Source organism: Lycorma delicatula, chromosome 5, assembly GCF_047948215.1.
Source record: "Lycorma delicatula isolate Av1 chromosome 5, ASM4794821v1, whole genome shotgun sequence".
Classification (NCBI taxonomy): Eukaryota; Metazoa; Arthropoda; class Insecta; order Hemiptera; family Fulgoridae; genus Lycorma; species Lycorma delicatula.
Genome location: NC_134459.1, coordinates 138,691,744 through 138,711,562, shown reverse-complemented (window position 1 = coordinate 138,711,562; position 19,819 = coordinate 138,691,744). Strand labels below are relative to the sequence as shown.

General features: G+C 28.4%; 1 long non-coding RNA gene across 3 annotated transcripts; it reads left to right on the top strand.

Annotated features, from left to right (window-relative positions):
• LOC142324550 (uncharacterized) lies at positions 1 to 16,183 on the top strand. Of its 3 annotated transcripts, none has more exons than XR_012756320.1 (3): positions 1 to 128; positions 1,942 to 2,123; positions 15,456 to 16,183. It is a non-coding gene; the product is annotated as an uncharacterized LOC142324550 (long non-coding RNA). The 3 variants fall into 3 exon arrangements; XR_012756319.1 differs by having other exon boundaries at positions 1,909 to 2,123; XR_012756321.1 differs by lacking the exon at positions 15,456 to 16,183 and adding an exon at positions 8,928 to 9,163 and having other exon boundaries at positions 1,909 to 2,123.
• The last annotated feature ends 3,636 nt before the right edge of the window (positions 16,184 to 19,819 follow it).

Genomic DNA, 19,819 nt, shown 5'->3' with positions numbered 1-19,819 from the left:
CGATGACCTGTTGTGTTATTATTTTATATTTGTTTACGTTTTTAATTTTAATATTTTAAATTACAAAAAACTCCTTCCGGAGGATGGTCAAATGAGCTAAAGCGTTTGGGATATAATATAAATTGTTGGTAAGGTGATTTTTATTTTTATCCCTTGCTATTTTACAAATAAATGTTTTTTTCTGATCAGAACAAATGATAAAATTTGAAAAACGAAATAGATGTATTTAAAGTTCATATTAATTATTTAATCAAACACATGAAATGATGTTAAGGTAAATGCATTAACTATAAAATATTACTACAAAATTATAAACAATTAGGAAAATAGCTACTGAAAACTACTTTGAGCATATATTCAATATCTGTACATGATGAACTGGTCGCAGATAAGTCATATATTTGTCTTTTTTTTTTAATTCGTCAACAGAAGAATATAGTTTTTGTAAAACTAATCTTTTAATTGTAAAATAAGCTGATGGGTAACTGATTATACAGTTTCATTTTTCATAAAGTATGCATAAAAAATGATCTGAAAGCCCCTTTTTTAAATCTTAAAGGTTATGTTTGTAAGAAGCTCAAAAATGGGATATTATGCGTTATATGAGAAAATATTTAGGCATAACAAGCAATCAATAATGATTACAAGCTTAGTGTTTTATAAAGATGCTTCAGAGAAAAACGTTTCAAACAAAAATCATACAAACAAAATCAGTTTTATCAAAAAGAACCCAGCGGTTTTGCTTTGCGGACAATAAAAATACTATCAGTATCATTAATGGGAATTCTGGCCACACAATTTGCAATGTTATGTTTCTCCGAGAAGTAAAATGTGACAGTTATATACATATTCTAAGTTATATAGTTATAATCCATTGAGTGAATAATTTTTTAAAGCTGCAGTTGTGAAATTTTTAATTCCATTTTAATAATTATCTTTAGAAATTGAGACAGTTGTGTCATCTGTGAAAAGACTTGTAATGAACTGCCCAAGATTTTGAGGCAGATCATTAATAAACAATGAAGAACGCAAAGACTTTTCCCTGAGGTGCTCCACATTCTACATCTTGAAGCGAGGACCTAAATTTACATGTGTATTCTTGTCAAATGATAAATATCTACTAGTTCACAATTTGTGATGTACGACTTGAAAAGCAAGTTTCTCCTCCAATACTGATACCACAGCTACTAAGTTGTTTTATTGGTATAAATAAATGTTTTAACAAATACTGCACAAAACTGAAAAAGAAATTTTGTTTTATCTTAAAGAATTTAAAATATTTTCCAAAAACTGGGAAATTTTAGACGTGTTTGCTAATGGAAATATAAAAATTAGATTACCTTATCAATTTAATAGTGCACTTGCTGTTACCCTGTCTGGTCAGTACTATGCACAATAATATATATCAAGAATAAACATAGCAATATAAGTGTACACTTTCTTTTAGTTATCATGCATTTGAGTATGATATTTTAAGTACGTTATTATACAAATCTTACTCTGTTTCAGTAGCATTTGGATAGGTAATGCAGAACATACTTTAAGAACCGATTCAGTATATGAAAAACTGAAAAAGTATATTTATTACCATCAAAAATTTTATGTATCTATCTATATTATCTGTCCCAAAGTTTTTGAGGTACCTTGATAATATATGATACACATATTACATTTTCTGATAAACTAGTAGGTGTGTGACAAATAAAGCTTCATTTTGTAGTAAATTTAACAATAAATTAAGCTCTAAAAAGAGATAGAATAAGCACAGCGAAGATGAAATTATTGTTTGCAATAGTATTGTATTGTAATTTATATATAAATTTATAGTAACAATATTTTAAAAGTTACAATCACCACATCCCCTGTTTTTTTTTTTGTTTTCTTTCTGTTCACAAAAATTATTTGAAGGTAAAATGAAAAATAATAAATTTGTAAAATTAGGAATTTAATATACTACTAAGAACAAAGTAATGCTACATAATAACAGAATGATCTCAGAAACAAATGTTATATTTGAAGGTGTAATAAATCATGAAAGTATATTTTATATGATATTGCCGAGAATAGATTGGAAGTGACAGATTATGTCGATAGTGGGCTACTACATCAACAGCAGCTGGAAGGTGAGTTCATTTTTTTTAGAAATTATGGTTTGATAACAGAAACTTTCCCACTACTGTACCTCTCCTGAACAACATTACAAATTGCCAAAAGTTTGATTTAAAATAGAAATTTTCTTTACTAGTCATTAAACAAACTGCTATGATTACATTAATTTTCAATGATTACTTCTTCCACTCATATGTTCTATTAAAATTATATTTTTTGGCTTAAATCTTAAGAATTTTATAATGACCAAATGAACATTATTTATTAAAATATAATTTCAAACTAAGTTAAGGCAGAAACTACATGGAGATGCAGGTACAGAAAGTTTTAATGGATAAAAAAGTAAATTATTTACTACCATAATATACAGATAAACTGCAATTAAAATCACGCCTGAAAGTAAATTAATGAATTAAAGGTGTTTCCATTCGGTGAGCTTTATTCTCTTAACACTTATTTTAAAAAAACCATGATAAGTGATTTTGTGATTTTGATAAGCGAGTTGAAAAATTATAACACTCCAGCAAATTTTGTAAATTCTACATAAGAATATCAATGGTTATAAAAATAATTTCCCAATAGTGAAAGTGGAGATGTCACTCTTATCCCAAAAAAAGTTTAAAAATTTCCCTTGAAAATTAATCAGATCATTTCTCTCTTTGGTAGATACATTAAACCCCACCAGGATATGCTTCTTCTCTTATTCGTAATACTCTATAAGATTTGAAGTTAACCTGGAACTTTTGATGTTATCCAAATTAATCGCGTCATTACTAATATTGTATTGATTTTGGAGACAAATTATTTTTCATATAATGTAATTTAATTACATTCATAAGCTATGATATAGTGCTAGGCCTTTAAATATTATAAACAATGATTTATAGAATCAAGAAGCGATGAGTTAATCTCAAGTTTTCCTAATCCTTTCAAATGTTTTCTCTAAACTTAAATAACTTCTGGAATTTTTTTTTAGTTAGATCCCTTCTAATCTTTTGTTACAACTGTCTTCCCCTCCCCAAGAGCTGCTGGACACTTAAATGTACATTGATGTTACCACTTTTCTACATTAGTTTTTTAATGGTTTTTACTTATTGTATTGACATTTTATATATTGTAATAATTAAATTAAAAACTCACTGACTACAGTTTCCTCTCCAATCTAATTTGATGAAAATGAAGATTCTGTTTCTGATTAAATTGTGGGATAAAAGTCCTCCATAACAGTACTGCTTCGGACATTGCTGAAAAAGAAAACTTACCAGTTTAGTTAGTATTAAATTATTACAAATAAATAAGAAACAATTCTATAACTTGTATTAGTATAATTTTTTTTTCATGATATACAATTCACATGTAATTCTATCCACAAATAAATTATAGAATTTATCTTTACACTTTTTGTTATGAAGAAATTTGGTGAATTAAATTATAAGATGTGTAAATTAATTCATCAAGATGTCTAAGTGTAGTATGTTGTGCTTTTAATATAATAATTTGGCTGGGAAATAAGTCTTATAAGCAGACAGATATCACTCTGTTAAGGGGCCATTAAGAAAGTAGCTATTAATTTAATTTGAATTTTATTTTTAAGTTAAAAAGCTTAAATTTAGGAGAGGGACGATAAGACCCTATAGATCTTTATTTTGTTTTAATTTTTTTTTTTTAGTTTATTTTTTAAAGCTCAAAGATATAATCCATATTCATGGAATTTGAGGAATAAGGGATTCCAATCTACTCAAGGAGTCTAGATAAAAATAATAATGATAATTAATATATTTATATCTCTGAAGGAGTCATAACCCAACAGATAACATGACATGACACATATCTATTCCCAAAAAACACTGAGCCAATCTTAATAAAAACTCAACGAAGTTAGGCTTACCAAGGAAAATCAGCATTTTAAGTGTTTTTCTGATGCTTTTTTCACAAAAATTATTGCACTTCAGCACATGGAAACCAATCAAGGTTTAGCTGATATTCAGCCCTGAAATTGATCCCTTTACTTTGTTCATCACATTGAGTGCTTATATAGTGTAATCATAAATTTAAAAAATTCAACTTCATATTGAATCACTTATATCTCACATGACTTATATGGCACAGAAGTCTCAGATCAGGAATTTATCATCTAATGTCACATTCATCCACTTCTTCATTCCGTTTAGTGCTGGTAAAGATGATGATCGCTGTTTCCAACTGTGAGATGTGTTTTGTAATTCTTTTTTTGTGAGCAAGCATACAGTGAATCTGAATTCTGTAGATGATAAACTTATGTTTATATTAATATTATGAGGAACATATTCATGATGCCAAAAAATCAGAGAGAAGCAAACCAAGCAGATTCAAATGATATAATTGAAGTGAAAAATGGTTGTCACAACATTTTGGGAACAAAAGAATTTACTAGCATAATTCACGGAACTTGGGATTGCAGCGATTATCAGAATATTATTATGAATTGAAGGAGGTAAAACAAATCAAATGGTGCCGACTGCACTGGATGGCTATTATTCTCCTGAATGAAAATGCATAACCTTATGCTATAGGGCACTCAAAAGCTTTAGTTGTCTGTTCATGTTGAAGATTTTTATTGTTACTTCTACAGTCTGTACTCGGCTCTAATACCATCTCTTTATTTAGATAAAGATTTGTCTGTTAATCAGTATAATGAAACTAACAAGGGCTTTGTACATGGATACCCTGGCGGTGGATTTCTCAGATAATTTCTACAAAAGTTAGTGTTGTGGTGCAACAAGTGCCCAAGAGTGGAAAGAGCCTAGAGGAAAGTGTTATGTAGATATGTTTATAAGATATAGTGATCTAAATAACCAAATATTTAGACATTGTTTTTTTTTTACATGTTGAATTTGTCTGTACATTGTGTTGAATGAACTTTTCACGATAACTTTAGATTTTCACTAAAGTAAAACTTGCCAGTTTTTTCCATTTGTCCTGCATTGCATAAGAACAGCTGAACAAATTTTTGTAATTAAAAATTACCTTAAACCTTATTGAATTATCATCATTTATATATATAATTTTCCATAAACTAAAGATTGAATGCAACAAGATATGAGATAAAAGTCCCATAAAATGGAGTAGGCCAAGCCCACCAAAATGCAGGAAATCTTTCAGCTCTACAAGCAACACCTTCACTCTATTCGCCACTGGGACTGGTCACGTATAAAAATCAATATTCTTAATGAAAGAGAAAGCAATTTTATGTCTTGTGTTTGTTGTGCTTTATATGCATCACTGCATTGTGATTGTGACAGATTATGTAATTCAGCAACTTAAGATACTACTACTTCTGCTAGATCACAGAAAATGAATCGCAAAATATACCTCACAGTTGAGAACAGTAACATCATGTGTTTCATCGACTACTCTTTTGCCAGCATTAAATCGAAGGAAATGAATGAACATGTGATTAGACTACAGATAACTGATTGGGAGACCGCATTATATACTTTGCTTCTACTTACTAAAAATGAAATTAATTCTTATAATCTAATATCATTGCAGATTTAAAATAGTTATAAAAATTATTTGTTTTAAATAATTAAATTTAAATAAAACATTGTTTAAATTTAAACATATTGTCAAATGTTGAAATAACACTGTCTACGCAAAATTTGTATCTAACATGTTACACAACTATCCTCACTGTAATTTGGGTGCTAATCTCCAATATGCTATTGAAATTGTGTTACTATGTAAAGGTTTTACATAAATCAAAAATTTGTAATGTTTTTTTATAATAAACCCATTTTCAATTCAATTCATTTTCATTTGATCAACTACTTGTTACAATTCAGAATAGTTTCTGTATTTTTACTTTTAAACAGTACGCATACCTGCTTAATAAAGAAAAAATAAATAAATTATGTGTACATTGTATCATGGAAGTAGACATGTATGATATACAGAGATCTGTTGTTGCCTACTACAGAGCTTAAAATTTTATTCAGTCTAACTTCAATTGTCTATACTATGTGTTGTGTTCACACAGTAATTAGTGTTTTGCTATATTTTCATAAATTCTTTATAATACTTTAGAGATTTTTTTCTCATTTTTATTTGCTACATGGCCTCTAAAAAATTGGTGGCTCAAATCATCCAGACAATTATTGTTACATTAGAGGTAAATGTACGCATAAATTTCAAAGAAAAACTTATTTCTGAATCGATAAAAAGTGCCTGTTAATTTTGATTGCACACTCGGGGATCAAGATAAAATCTGGGTGCCTCATTTTATTTTTATATCATCCTCAGTAACTGAACAGTCAACAGGAAACGACGATCCCTGTTATTTATCATGCATTAGCTGCATGGAAGTCCTTCAGAGACATTGTTGGTGATTTTTAGGCATCAGAAAAGATGAAAACTATGTTTATGGTTAATAAGCTGTTAAAAAACTACAAATATTTAGTACGTAGGATGTCATTAAAAATTCATTTCCTACAGTCTCAACTAGACTTTTTTCCTGGAAATTTGTGCTCTGTCAGTGATGAGCAGGGACAGGGAGACAGTTTCCGTCAGCATCACTACCAAGGAAGATGGGATGCTAGAATGATTGATGACAGTTGTTTGTTTTTATTTAGAGAAACTGATAAAACATTGTACAAGCGAGAAAATATTTGTAAACTTATTTTAAAAATTTAGTTCCAATGATTTAGTCGATTAAAAACTATATTGAATATATTTCAATTCATCTGTATTTGAGTAACAAAAACTTAGCTGATTTAAAAAAATTATAAATGAATACACAAAAATAATAACTTTTTTAAATATTGGTATGACACTGATTATGCATTTATTGGTAAATAAATCGTATGTATCTAAAAATGCAATGTATTACACAAAATTTTATAAGTTTTGAATTCAGCCCCAATATTTGTTAAAATCACTATGCCCAATTCTAGATGTGTTGTTTTAATATTTTGCTGCGTTTTAAAAATTCTATTAGACATTTACGGTACTTACTTTTTATTCAATCCAGATTTGAAACTACGGTTGATAGTCACTTTAACTAAAATTTTCTTTATCTTTCATAACCATTTTCCACTTTCAATATTACCTTTGAGAATCAGTAATCATTTTTTTGTCACAGCTTTCATGAATTTAAAAGTACAGCTTTCCGGTACAGCACCTACAACTCAAAATCACTTTGCAAAAAGATTAGTAATGCACTTAATATGAACTGTTAATTTTTTTTTTTTTTTTTTTGTTTTGCGTAGGAGGAGGAAAAAGCTCTACCAGCCTCCGTCTGTGCCCGCAACAGACGGTAGTGTCGGGCTCTCACCGACTAAAAAACCTCCCCCTTAGGGAGGAGGACCCTATTACGGATTGGGATCACAGACACGACTTAACTAAGTAATAATAAAATAATATCTACGTTGTACCTGAAAAAACATACACATCATATACAAAGCTTATATCTATTTTCATAAAACTTAATTTACAGTGCTTATCTAAGTAATTTTAATGTAAAATTTATGTTGAACCTGAAACAGAAACATACACAGAAATAGACATAAAAAATTCCCTACAGGAAAGTTCCTATCAGGGGACCCTACTGGGACTAGGCATTGGGATCACGGACACGACTTAACAAACTAATAATAAAATAATATTTACATTGTACCTGAAAAAACATACACAGCATATACAAAACTTATATCTATTTTCATAAAACTTAATTTACACTGCTTATCTAAGTAATTTTAATGTAAAATTTATGTTGAACCTGAAACAGAAACATACACAAAAATAGTCATAAAAAATTCCCTAAAGGAAAGTTACTATCAGGGGACCCTACTGGGACTAGGCACCTACCGCGATTTTATAAGAATATTATACTATCACCTTAAAAACTACACAACTTATTTTTAACATGAAAATTTATAATATTAAACAATAATAACAAAAGTAAGTACCTTTAGTAGAAAATTATCCTACAATAAAAGGGAGTACCACAATGTAAGGAGGGCCACTTACATGGCAGCTCTCCCTTAGAATATTAAATGAACCGTTGAGTTACCTGAAACAAAAGAAAATAAGACAAATTCAATTAGCAGTTGTGAAATTAATATAGCTTTGTTTTAATTATTAAATTCATTTCATGTATGATAGCATTGAACTTTTTCTAACAAAAATGTTTATTAGGAATGATTATTACTCCTTAAATATTTAACCTGAGGTAGAAGTATTTATATAGACATTTTTTACAGAAATAGAACGCTAGATAGGTAGGTACACAAGAAAAGCTATACCCTCCACCAGACTAGATAGATACAAAGAACACTGAATTTTTTACGGACCTCGCATTGTTAGATATCCATTGAGAAATCATTGAAAAACTCCCTTTTAATAGATCAAGGTGGAAGAAAATAAAGGAAAAAGTGGAAGTTAGAAGGTTAGAAAGGAATAATCCACAGAAGATTGCTAAACAAGACAACTCGCTCAAAAATATTGTAAGCCCCTTTTAAGGCAGCAAGGCCTCTCGTACTAGATCAGAGCGCTTTACCAAGAATAGATGCAAAAACATTATTCTGAATTAAGGTTCACTGATGTAGATTGTAACAAATCTATATCGCATCCAGGAATGTGTATTATATGAACCTACTTGGCCGAGCTAAAATTTTCAGCTAAGAATAATGTTGAATGGTAACAAAAATCAATACAGGATATCTGTATACCACCTGATCCTTCTACTAATTTTTATATTATTTTTTTAAAATCATACTTAATATTTTTATGGAATGAAATGCATCATTTATTTTCTTATTATTTTTTACAATTTTATATAGGTTTCCACTTCCTTTGATTGCTCTGGTATTTAAAATTCATGAAATATTTATGTGCCATCTACTTTATAAGCATATTCTACAAATTTTGACAAAGAGGTGCAAGCATGGTTTCATTAAATTTTCAAACCCCCTTCAGGCAAGAGATTCATTGCCAAAGCAAGCAAAACAATAAAGGACTAAACAGAATTTCCATTGTCAAAAAAGAAAAAACTTGTGAACTCACTTCTAAATTTTGACACAGTATATTTTCTATTAAAATAATATGTTAAATGAAGATATTGCTTTGTTTCATCTATCAAAACCCATCCTCTATCTGTAAACATACATAAAATTCTTTTTTATTATAATTAAAAGTTTGGAGGTATGTAAGTGAAAAGATGACTGTCACGACAATAATTTGATTCTTATTTCATTTATTTTAGATTTTATGAAATCGAACAAAATCATTTGCTTTTCATGGCTATTCTTTACATTATAAAAGAATAATTGTCGTCTACAAAAAGAATAATTGAGCTAAATTATAACATGTTGCATTTAAATTTTATTAACAATGATGAAAAAAAATCAAATTATGTACTTTTAACTGATAAATACTCAAAATACTTTTAGAAAGGTTAAAAATATGAATAAGTCTTGAAATATCGTAAGCCAAGAAATGTACATAATAAGCTTTTGAAGTTTCATTGCTGTAACTAACAAAATTCATAAAAATTTGTATATATATATAAAATTTAACATTATATGAAATATAAACCACCTAAACACAGTAATTAGATTTGTGCAGTATCTTACACCTTCACTTGCTATTAAATTCTATTTTATTCTTTTTAATTTATTTGTATTATTTTTGTGTAAATTATAAATATTTTCACAAGTATATTTATGTTCATTTATTTTTGTCTTCAGTCATTTGACTGGTAATTTTGATGGAGCTCTCCAAGATTCCCTATCTAGTGCTAGTCGTTTCATTTTGGTATATGTTGTACCTGTAGAATAGGGTACGTTGTATACCCTATTTATGTTCATAATATCATTTAAAATTTCACAATAGATAACATTATAATTTATCATAAAAAAGATATATCATTAAAACTAAAAACTTTTAATGTAATAAAAATTGAATTTAATACATACTGGAAATGCAGGGTACTGCAAAAAAACAGTCTGTGGAAATTAATATGGCTAGTTTAACTTATCTAATTACTGTGTTTTGGTGGTTTATATTTCAAATAAAATATTTATCAAAGACAAATTAGGCATTGGCCAGATACTGGCATTTCTTGATATGTAACGCAATTAAGTTTCTTTTCTTTATTATACTGTTGTTTCCTTTATTGGATTTATGTTGTAATTTGCCACACAAAATTTCTGTGTTTCGCATGACATTTAATGCCAGATCTGCCTAAAATTTTTAAAAAAATTAGAAATAAATGTAATGCAGTATCAAAAGAGAAAGTTACCTATCAATGATGTAAACTGGAGTCTAAACTAATGGCCTGACCCTCTCTTTTTCTGTTTAGCCTCTGGAAACACCATGAGGTATTACTTCAGAGGATGGTATGTATGAATGCAAATTAAGTGTAGTTTTGTTCAGCGTCACGTCGACCACTCCTGAAGTGTGTGGTTAATTGAAACCCTACCATGAAAGAACACTAATATCCACAATCTAGTATTCAAATCCATTTAAACGTCTTTACTAGGATTTGAACCTTAGAACTCTTGACTTGCAATGACGAGTTAACCACTAGACTAGCCACAGTGGGCTAATGCCGTGATAATGGCTGTTTGAATTCACAGAGCGAGTAGCTCCATTACTTGGTTGCTCTAACTGAAGCTAAACATTACATAAACTGATGGACTCTTAATAAATACTAGTATTATCATGAAATTATATGGTGTAGTAAAGAATTAGTAGTACCTTAATATTTTACCATTTGGCCACACAGCTTTACATTTATCACCACGACTAATCCAAAGATCAAATCCATCGAGCAGCTGAAAAAATCGGTCGATCTGGTACTCTGAAGAAATAGGATGCAGCATGAAGTGAAGAGTTGATGAGATGTGGAATGTAATCTGGTAATCTGTATTATTTCTAGTCTCATTTTTATTTATAGTTTGTAAATTTTTGTAGTGAGGAAGATAACGTTAATTTCACACTTTGATCTTGATCGCACTTTAATTTCACACTTTATTTACACCAATCACTTATTTCCCCCACAATTTCAAAATATGTGAAAGATAAAATAATTACACACTAAAAACCAGGGTCAGTTCATGCCTTTTTAATATGCAAGGCAAATATATTACATATAAAAATGATTAAATCTTGAAGTAATTTGGATTACAGTGTTATGCTAGATGAATTTTTTCACATTCTACTTAAGATTTTACCACAAAAAAATGGTTAATTTTGCAAGTAAGTTAATTTTTTTAATAAAAAAATTAGCGAATAAAGTGAAATAATTTATTATGGCACCTCTAAAATCAGCTGACCCTGGTTTGAAAAAATTAAACTAACATGCAAGCATGCATCTTCTTTGAAGCAGGTGGCTGGCTGAACATTGATTGGGGAAAGCAAAGGGGTATTCAAAATTTAAAATATTTCAAATAAGAGAAAAAAAAATTTTTAAAACTGTAATTAGATATAAAAATGCTCTAACCTTCAATTTGATTAACACCTACTAAAACAATTTAAGAAAAAACTTATGTATAATAATAAATATCAAATAAAATAAATATATATATAAAAATAAACATATATCCTACATGAACCAGATTTAAAAGCTGCATTTAATTAAGAAATTGCCTCTATATATTTACTTATTTTTTAAATTTCTTGAACTTATTTAAATGATTAATTTTATCAATGAAATGAAAATAATTTATAAAAAAGGAAATTTAAAAATTTTATAAAGCAATTTAAACTATACAAAGGAATTTTTATGTGATTAAATTTAAAATTAAATAATAAATTTAAATTATAACATTTAATTTTTTATGAATTTAAATTGATTTAGAAGGAGGACTTCAGCCACTGGTAGCGAAGTGATGAGCTGAAAACATAAAGAAACATAATAAACATAGAATAATTAGAAATATTATGAATAAAATATTTCTAACATTATCATATTTATATATCACCCCCCCAATATATAGACACATTTATATACACAGCAACCCCCAACCGAAACCCGATGAACGATATCGGGATGATGAAATACGGTCGCGACGCGGTTGACGCGGTACGAATGCTTTCTGTACCCGGCTATCGCGAAAACTATTCATTGCACACAACATAGATATTTACAATTTCAATATGTAATCAAGAACTATAATTAAAAATAATTGTGCATCTTATTTGGTACCTAATAAGCTAAAATGTGAATAATACACCCTGATCTGTGTAAGAGCACATCGAATTTCCTATCCGTTAAGGAAAAAGTTGTAATATACCCTGAACTGTGTCACAGCAATTTGCTTTGTGTGAAGAAAAATCTTAAATAATACACCCTGAACTGTTTCAGAGCATATCAGATTTGCTATGTGTTGATCAAAAATCTAAAATAATATACCCTGAACTGTTTCAGAGCATATCAGATTTACTATGTGTTTATCAAAAATCTATTTAAAATAATACACCCTGAACTGTTTCAGAGCATATCAGATTTGCTATGTGTTGAGCAAAAGTCTAAAATAACACACCCTGAACTGCTTCAGACCATATCAGATTTGCTATGTGTTGATTAAAAATTTAAAACAATTCATACACCCTGAACTGTCAGAGCATATCAGATTTGCCACTTGTTGAACAAAAATCTAAAATGATACACCTTGAACTGCGTCAGAGAATATCAAACATTTTCTATCTGTATAATACAGTGTAATCTGTGTGTTTCTACAGTTACATAATTTGAAGCTGTATTTCTAAAAAAAAATTAGAAGACTGAACTAGGAAATATTAACCAGAAGATTTTTGTTTTATAATTTTAATAGAAAAATATTATGGATTTGAAGAAACATAACTTAAGGGATTTTTCTATTATTTTCAATATTAAAAATAGAAGATTTTTCAATGAAATCAATTACTCAGAGAGTATTTAATAATAATGAATTTACTTGTATTTTACATATTTCTTTTTTTCCCTTTTGTACTTGTGCAGGTGTATGCATTACTATCCAGACCTCTTAATTACCCCTTTCTAGATTCTCTTAAGATCGCATTTTCACAGCATAATATGGCCAATCCTGGTTGGAATTAAAAAAAAAAGTCTATAATTTATATTATTGAAAAAAAGGTAAGTTGCTAATGATAGCAAATGAAATCAAGTTGTGATTGATGACAATGCAAGTGAAAAGGGGGTATTAAATAATGCAACTACTAAATGTAATATTGAAGCTACCTTTATCTGTAGGATTATAGAAAAAAATTTAATTTTATTATTCAGTAATCCATAAGGAGGTCTTTTTTCATCAACAATATGAAATATAATTACAAAGAAATTCTATATGTGAACAGTGGGAGGTGCAGAGTGATTAATAGCAGGCGACAGGTACCGATTACATTTCCAATTCTAATCTCGTATAAGAAAGAGAATGTGCTCGATTTCAGTTTTACATGGTTTTGGAAAGTGGTTTATAAAAAATATACATTTATAGAAATAAACTAATAATTTCAGTGGATAACCACCAGGCAGCATATGGCATATACTACTCTAGAAGACTAAAACCAGGGGGTTTATATATAAAGTTTGCTCATACGAAAGGTTTAATGTAGTGTATTTTTAGGTTGTAAAAATGATCAAAAGTAATACTGACGGATTCCTGATGGATATACTGTAATAGTTCCTTGATGGTTCTCTGCAGAAGTCCAGTATACTTTCAAATACTGTTTGATGGTGTCAAAAATAGATTTATGTAATGTTAGATGGTTAGGGTAAAAAGTTTTTATTTAATGAATGCCAAAAAACTGATGATGTGTTGTATTCCTAAATTTGTTTATATGTAGATAATCAATGGGGCATTTTAGAATTAATTTTGTTGTTAAATATGGTTATTTATTTAAGAAATTACTTAGGATAATTATAAAATAAAAGCAAATCCACAAAGAAAATAAGATGCGAAGCTATTTTACATAAACAGATCAAATACGATTGAAAAAAGCCAATACTATGAATTAGTAAATCACAAATTTCTCCTTATTTAAAAATAATAAATTTATACAAAACTGGAGAAATTGTATAAACAGCCTTTAAGTGGTTTATGTACCCTGTTCCTTAAAATCCTTTATATTATAATTTAACCTCTTTGAAGAAACAATTATAATTTAATAATTGATAATCGATTTATATTACATTTAAATTTAGATATTCAACTCAAATACAGCAGAATGAATGATATACATAAAATACCCATCAACTAAACTTAAACTAGTGTAATTAATGTTAGTAAGTTACTCAATGTTAGTAAAACAATTTTTTATGATAAAACAGTTATATTTCTAAGCTACATAAAAAGAACATGCAATTACAAGCCGCATGAAATTACTAGCTACATAACAAGGACATGCAATTACAAGCTACCTAATTATTTTATGTATATTGTTAAAATTACTGTATTTGAGGCAACAAAACCGTGTAAACATAATTTGTATACAAAATATACATAGTAAAAACATTTATCTCTCTCCAAAGAGGTTAAATTTAAATATTTAATTAAAAGGTTAGGAAACTAATGCTTATTAATATTTTGAAAAAATTGTATTGTTTGCATTACATTAAAAAACAGAGAATTCACATAAAGAACAAGATTATATTGTACTACTTGTTATTATGAAAATAAATGGAACCTTTACAGTATGTGGTCATTTGACTAGTTAAATCCATAAAAGTATGAATATAAACTGGGATTGTATTTTTCTTCCTGTATGAAGTTTTACAAACTGCTATACATAATTAAATAAATTCAGTAAAATAATTGTAACTGAAAAGAAAAAGCAGAGTAAAAAATTGTAAATGATTTCAATGAAGAAATTATTTGAAATAATTGGCTAACTTTTTGATATGAATGTAGTGCCAAAGGAGGTATACCACCAGGATACAAAGGAGGTACCACCAAAGTACCTAACCTAACAGAGTTAAGAATTACATAAAAAATATATTAAAGCGTAGACTAAAATTATTTAGAAGAAAAATGAGTAATTAAAAAATTTATTCCCTTATTTTTTCTTTCTACCTAGTCACCTGTATAATCAGAATAAATATAAAATTTGCACCCGCTTGAAAATCATTAAAAAATACGATTAAACTTTTTTGATTGTATTACAGTATTCAGAAATTTGTGTGCCGGTTGGCAATTCACTACAAATGGTAATGGATCAAATGAAAATGGATTAGAACAAGTATTATTTGGATTTGAATATTCTGTTTTTATTTATTACTGAGCTGAAAAAAAATTAAAATAAATTTAAGTAAAACAGGTTTGGTTGATTACACAATAAAACAGCTTTACAAAAGATTTCTTTTTCAGGTTACAATCGAGAGACCCAGAAATGAATGCAGTTAACTACAACTGACGTCCAGGAAAAATTTAGAAATATGGGAAACAAAAATAAATTTTAAATTATCTTTAATCAAGATAAAAGATAATTTCTTATTATTATAAACTCTTGATAAATAAAGGAAGAATACCTCTGCAATAATGGGAAATATTTGTACAAGTGATTTGGCTTTTATTTCTAGAATTTTCTAGAGAATTACAGAAAAAAGAAATTGAACAACATAGATGTGAAAATGTGAGGATGTCCAATAAGATTTGGTTCAATGATTTTGTATGAAAGAAAATTAAGATTGTTCAAGTGGGGAAATAACACAATTATTATAATCTGAAAAAAACTAAAAAAGAATAAGAGTATTTTAAATATGATACATAACTGCATATTATTGTTTTTTAATTCAAACTACAATCTTATCTTAATACAGTTTCTAAAAAATATTTCCTAATAATTAAAGTGTTCGATACATCAAACAATAAAATTTGATAGTTCCTGCAAGATATTCATCGTACTAAGGTATTGTACTTCTTTTCAGTAGACATTAAAGGTAGCCAAGCGCAAGAAAAAACATGCCTATTCAGTACATATAAATTACACTTAATTATTTATACAAGTAATGTATCCAGATGTAATATAAAAATTAGGCAATTTCTATAAAATTATTGAAAATATTCATACATTTTATAGCATTTTCTTGAATAAAATTAATTTTAGTTCCTACACAAAATTCATCGGTAATTAATTTTATAAAAATTTTGCCATGTTGATGAATCCATTTCAAAAAAAGATTACATCACCCCTCTTTTTTTTTTGAATAAAAAAAATTTTGTAAAATGGAAGATTATTATTTATCTAGAATAGATTTTAAATTTAAAAAAAAAATTCATAAAAAAAGAAAATCTTTTTTCGTAAAAAAGATCATCATTTAAACTGTAGCAACGTGCTTTAAAACATCTACGTTAAATTTTAATTTTCATTAAACTGTAATTAAGAAAAAAAAGTTTAATTTAAAACCGATATATTAAAAAAAAATAAAACTATGTTGTATGCAATAAAATAAATGTCCCTCACTTTAAAATAATGTCCTAAATTATGTGGTTATCTAGTCTAGAAGATTGTTCAAGCTGACCACATGATGTACACAGTCCAACGTTTTCGGCGACACTGTCTTTTACTTCGTATGAGGTTACAAGATATTGAAAAACAACTAAATTATGTTCTGCGTCTCTGATTGGTCAATCATATCGGAATGTTTCGTTACAGACCCGAGCGACTCCCTCGTGACATATCTTATCCGTCCAACGTTAACATTTTGACAAACAACTTTGTTTGTTATAAGAATTTAAAAACAAGTTAATTACTTTTGTGTTTCTGATTGGTCAATTGTATTACAGTTGTTTAATTGTTCTAATGAATCCCTCCTGACGTAACTTAGTAATCTTCAATATATATATAATCGCTTTAAAATATATATTTGAATTTAAAATAAAAGAAGGAAGCAATTTAAAAACATTTTTTTTTTTTTGCCTTTACCTGTATTAAAATATTATTTTATAAAAACAAATTACGTCATCAGAATTGCCGATGTAGTCCAAAATTAACAGAAGTTTTTTTTTAATAGTAATTTACAGAAATGAACTTTTGTTTTTTTCACCGATATTTATTTTTTTTCAGTTAACAAAAAATATTTGGTAATATTATGTTCTCTAAGACAGAATAAGGTATTAATTTGTTAATTAATATCAGTGAAAATTGCTAAATATAAAATGAATTTTATTATAAATTAATTTCCAGACGTAATATTTTTTAGTAAATGGGATATATTAGGTCCGGCCTCTGCTCATACCGAAGGTTTTACACAAAAATTCTCCATATATCTAACTTCAATTAGACGATGCACTCAAATCATTTTTGACTGTGTCTTTAACGCCAAAAATACTATCCTCATGGTAACAAAACTAGTGTTGATTGGAACAGTTTTGTCCTACAATTCAATTTAGTCCTCGAGACAGATTTACAAAGTTAGTAAGCCTCTGATAAAAACATACCCTTCTCTTTTTGTTCTGATCAGTATTTGGGAGTGAGGTCGATGCCTAATCACAGACAATGACTTGAGGCCTCCTTGTACATTTCTGATGCACCTTGACCTTCAGCGTTTTACTAACGACAGATTCTGAAATTACTGTCATTTCTGACTGAAAGCTCGTTTCGCGTGCGCTATTCGGCATTTTATATCGCTCCTGCTTCGTCCATCTTTAGTAATTCTACTTCCCAAATAACAGAATTCTTCTACCTCCATAATCTTTTCTCTTCCCATTTTTACATTCAGTGGTCCATCTTCGTTATTTCTATTACATTTTATTACTTTCGTTTTGTTCTTGTTTATTTTCACGCGGTAGTTCTTGCGTAGGACTTCATCCATACTGTTCATTGTTTCTACTAAATATTTGTTACTTTCGGCTAGAATTACTATGTCATCAGCAAATCGTAGTATCTTTATCTTTTCACCTTGTACTGTTAATCTGGATCTAAATTGTTCTTTAACATCATTAAGTGCTAGTTCTAAGTAAAAATTAAAAAGTAACGGGGATAGACAACATCCTTGTCGGACTCCCTGTCTTATTACGGCTTCTTTCTTATGTTCTTCGATTATTACTCTTCCAGTTTGGTTCCTGTAAATGTCAGCAATTGTTCTTCTATCTCTGTACTTGAACCGTAAACTTTTTAAAATGCTAAACATAGCATTTATACCTGGCGATTATGTTCAATACTCTTTCGTTATATGCCACCCAAAAATTCTTGCCCAAATCACTCAAAAATAATTATCATGTAAAAAAACCAATTTAAGGCGAGAAAAAACGGAAAAAATTTTTCAATTTTTTCTATATATATATTTTTTTTAAATTATCGCAACGTAAAATTATATTTTTACATTTAGACCGTATATTGTAACAATCGGAGGGGCTCTCCTCCCTCCCCCAAACACCCCTGAACAATCATTATACTTCCTTGATTTTGGGCATAAAAATAGTTTTAAAATTAAAAAAAAATTAATTTTCCTCGCTAATCAAGTTTGAACATCTTAGGAACTCATTCAATACAACAATTTATATTTATTTATTTTATAAATATAATTTAATCAAACTTAAGCTACACTCGCTTCGCTCGGTTCCAGAGTTACAGCCAAATAAAATTTTAATTAATGAAGTATTTGGATCTTACAAGGGGAAGGCACATCTGTTCGAATCAGACTTAATTTTCTTTTTTTTTCAATTTAAATATGTTGAATAATTATTAACTTCTGATTGTAAATAAAATGTATACAACAAATAATAATTCAATAAAAAAAAAAAAAAATTATCAATAAAATAAAATTTTATGTACTTTTCATTTAAAAAAAAATGTGTATATGTAATTTAATAGGCGTACAAGGAAGTCATGTTGTGTCCACATCAGATTTTTTAATTAAGTATTTCCAACTGATTTGTTTCATTTTACAAATACCAGCTGATATTATCAGTGGAAGTTAATTTTTATTTAGAAAATGATATAATTCAGTTGATATAATTTGTTGTGTTGTTAATTATTAGTTATTGTTCATTATTACCAATATTACAGCATTGCTATTGTCTGCATTATGAATGGAAAATGCAATAAAATTGTTCATCCAGTGCGTTTTATTGTTAACACAATTTTTCCATCATTCCAAATTTGAACGCTTAAAACTCGATAACGAAGGCGTTAACAGAAAAACGGCGTTCAACAATGTTTTTCTTGTAAAATTTTAAACCGAAATCACGTAACATACGTCAACCTTCCTATTTAAAAAAATTAAGTTTGATCCAATATGGCGGAAAAAATTAAAAACCCACCATCATGCAGATTTTTTTAACTGTGGTGAACTCCATTTCATTCTCCCTCCAAAGACCTCTCAGGTATGCAGTATAAGCTGTTTCCATACTTAAATATAACTCTGTATATAACACTTATAACTGCATTTCAAATGCTCTTTCAATCTTGTACAGGAATCGTAATATTAATCTATACATGTGTGCGTGCGTGTGTACACGCTTTTTTTCCGAACTATAATATATTTACACATTTTTTTTTTATAAGGACGGTGATTATATTTCTTCTTCGCTTCGGTCGCCCCAATTTAGCGAATATACTAGATGCAGAGACGTACCTACGGCACGCCCTCCACATCTAGACCCTCCAAACGGGTTGCCCTGGCGGACGGCGTCTCGGAATTGGATTATTAGGTGTCCAAAATTGATTACCTCTTGTGTAAAAATATTTTTTTTTTAATGATAAACATTGATATAATGAAAGTTAAATA